Genomic DNA, 3,337 nt, shown 5'->3' with positions numbered 1-3,337 from the left:
TTTTTTTTTTTAATGTGAAGCGCCGTACAATAAGGGAAAAAATATTAAAATCAATCAGTAGCGTAGTTGAAGGTGAATTTATGTGGCGCTGGTTAGGTAAAGTGCTAGACTTGTATAAAGAAAAATATAAACATTAAACAAACAGAAGTAAAATAGCCAAACCTAGTCAGAATGTCACTTGACTTAATCAGCTTTCCACAAGTGTATGGATGTGTGTTGTCACCGCTCTGCATGTTTGGTACATATATGTACACTTACATATACACTCTAAAAAATCTGTTTAAAAATGCGATTATAAATCGAGTATATTTTTGTTTATTTTTTCAAATTTTTGGTAAATTTACACGATAATTATGTATTTTTCTCGTTTAAGCATTTTCGTGTGTAAAAATCCTTTTTGTTCACACAATCCTACGGGTGAAATCAAACAGCAGATGTGTATTTTGTAGCGTGTACACACGTTCGTAGTAAATGTACGCACACTACAGCAGCGTTATTACACTCTAAAAAGTCCGAAATTTAAACAAACTATACGTTGAATAATCGAGCATGTAATTTCGCGAATAATAAGGTAGGAAATCGGTAACCTGCCTTTTTGGCTAGGGAATTTGCACAATTTTTTTTAGAGTGTATATGCTCAGATGTGGACATTTAAATACGTGCGTGCTTAATTTTGATATGAAAATATTAGTTTTAAATACGAACATTTTTAAAAGATAATCAAATATAAAGTATTCATTTTTACTATGCATTATTTCCTTCAGTGTAGTTGCAGAAGGTTGACATTTGACATTTTAATTAAAATGCAGAAAAAAATTTTCAATTTGGTTGATATCTTGTGGTTCCGCCAAAGGTTTGAAAATCCGCCTAAAACAAATGCGAAAAAGGGAAAGCCGCGTAGTATCTTTTTGAGAAAGTTTCTAGATATTTGTTGGCATATGTTTGTTTGTTGGCCACTATCAACGCTCAAAAAATTACGTAAACCCTTCAAAATGTCGAAAATCTTAAGTTTTTTCATGCATTGTCTGTGAAGTTAGTGTTTTTTTTTTAATGCGAAGGCATTTCAGCTCTCGATTTGAGCTTCCTTAAAATGAAGCCCTCTCAAGCTACGTGCAAAGGTTTCTCAATCTCAAGTTTTCTTGCTACCGCAGGATCCGCCCGAAGGCTGCTTTCCTCACATCAACCCGATCATCTACAACCTTTGCCAGCAAAATATTTTCAGACCTTCTGAACTACTTCTATTGACTTTTCAGCCATATAGTTTGAGTACTTGAATATTCGCCATATAACGGGTGATTTTTTAAGAGCTTGATAACTTTTTTTTTAAAAAAAAACGCATAAAATTTGCAAAATCTCATCGGTTCTTTATTTGAAACGTTAGATTGGTCCATGACATTTACTTTTTGAAGATAATTTCATTTAAATGTTGACCGCGGCTGCGTCTTAGGTGGTCCATTCGGAAAGTCCAATTTTGGGCAACTTTTTCGAGCATTTCGGCCGGAATAGCCCGAATTTCTTCGGAAATGTTGTCTTCCAAAGCTGGAATAGTTGCTGGCTTATTTCTGTAGACTTTAGACTTGACGTAGCCCCACAAAAAATAGTCTAAAGGCGTCAAATCGCATGATCTTGGTGGCCAACTTACCGGTCCATTTCTTGAGATGAATTGTTCTCCGAAGTTTTCCCTCAAAATGGCCATAGAATCGCGAGCTGTGTGGCATGTAGCGCCATCTTGTTGAAACCACATGTCAACCAAGTTCAGTTCTTCCATTTTTGGCAACAAAAAGTTTGTTAGCATCGAACGATAGCGATCGCCATTCACCGTAACGTTGCGTCCAACAGCATCTTTGAAAAAATACGGTCCAATGATTCCACCAGCGTACAAACCACACCAAACAGTGCATTTTTCGGGATGCATGGGCAGTTCTTGAACGGCTTCTGGTTGCTCTTCACTCCAAATGCGGCAATTTTGCTTATTTACGAAGCCATTCAACCAGAAATGAGCCTCATCGCTGAACAAAACGTAAAGCACGAAACACATTTCGAACCGAACACTGATTTTGGTAATAAAATTCAATGATTTGCAAGCGTTGCTCGTTAGTAAGTCTATTCATGATGAAATTTCAAAGCATACTGAGCATCTTTCTCTTTGACACCATGTCTGAAATCCCACGTGATCTGTCAAATACTAATGCATGAAAATCCTAACCTCAAAAAAATCACCCGTTATGAATTGAGTGAAAGCTAATGCCGACGAAGGTCCAAACACGGGATAATGGTTTTCGCTTCGGGTTCCTATTTTTTTCGCTTACCCACCTAAAAGGCTAAGTTCTTTTTAAAATAAAAATCTTAAAAAAAAAAACTTGGGAAATTTGACTGGGAAGGGTAATGGGAAAATATAATTAAGAACACACGACTTCGATTCAAAAATACAACTTTATAGATCGTTTAATGATTGTTTTTCTTTAAGCGGATTTTCAAACGTTGGACGAAACCATATGATATCAACCAAATTGAAATTTCCTTTTTGCATTTTTATTAGAATGTCGATTATTATCTTTCTGCAACTAAGGCGCTTTACATTTCAAAAAAAAAGTGTACTTATGAGCTACCCTAGTACATGTTCGGCATATGTTAAGTCTTTTTTTGTATTTAAAAATTAATGCAATTGTTCGTTTAAGTATTTTTGTAAAAGCAGACAGTCGCATCGGTTTTGTTTTTAATTTACCTTAAGCTGCATTTTTCAAAAATTCATTTTCCGACCGGGTTTGAGAATGCAAAAGAAAAAATTTAATGTCGTTTGTCCCTTAAGCTTTCGGCTACGAATTGCACTCCCATCCTCCATATTTTCCCAATTTAGTGCCAAATATTTCTTGTTACCAAAGCTGAAGAAGACATAGCTTGCTGGTAAGGGGATTGGCTTACACGAAGACTTCATAGCTGAAACAAACACATTTTGAGAACCTTAAGGAAACATTTCACTCGGAGGAGATTAATATGTAATATCAGGCCAAAGGGAGGCCAAGTAGAGAAGCTTACCAACTTCTTGGTGAAAAACTTTCTTTTTTTCCCAAAAAATTATTTAGTTATCGAACTCCCCTAGTACGTTTAAAGTTTTTCAAAGATACGGGAGAGTGAAAAGGGAATATTTCAAAAATTTTTTTAGAATGACCTAAAAGTTGGATTTAAACAGATAGTCCGTATAGGTATGAATGCACCATTGCCGTCACGTAGCAAGCGCCGTATTAACAAATACAAATACATATAAACCAAATAAATTTTTGTTAACTTGTTTTTTTAGCTAGAAATGATTCAAAACCATATTTATGAATTACTACGT

Source organism: Rhagoletis pomonella, unplaced genomic scaffold (assembly GCF_013731165.1).
Source record: "Rhagoletis pomonella isolate Grant_MI unplaced genomic scaffold, Rhpom_1.0 Rhpom_scaffold_00007, whole genome shotgun sequence".
Classification (NCBI taxonomy): domain Eukaryota; kingdom Metazoa; phylum Arthropoda; class Insecta; order Diptera; family Tephritidae; genus Rhagoletis; species Rhagoletis pomonella.
Note: the sequence above shows the minus strand (reverse complement) of the source record.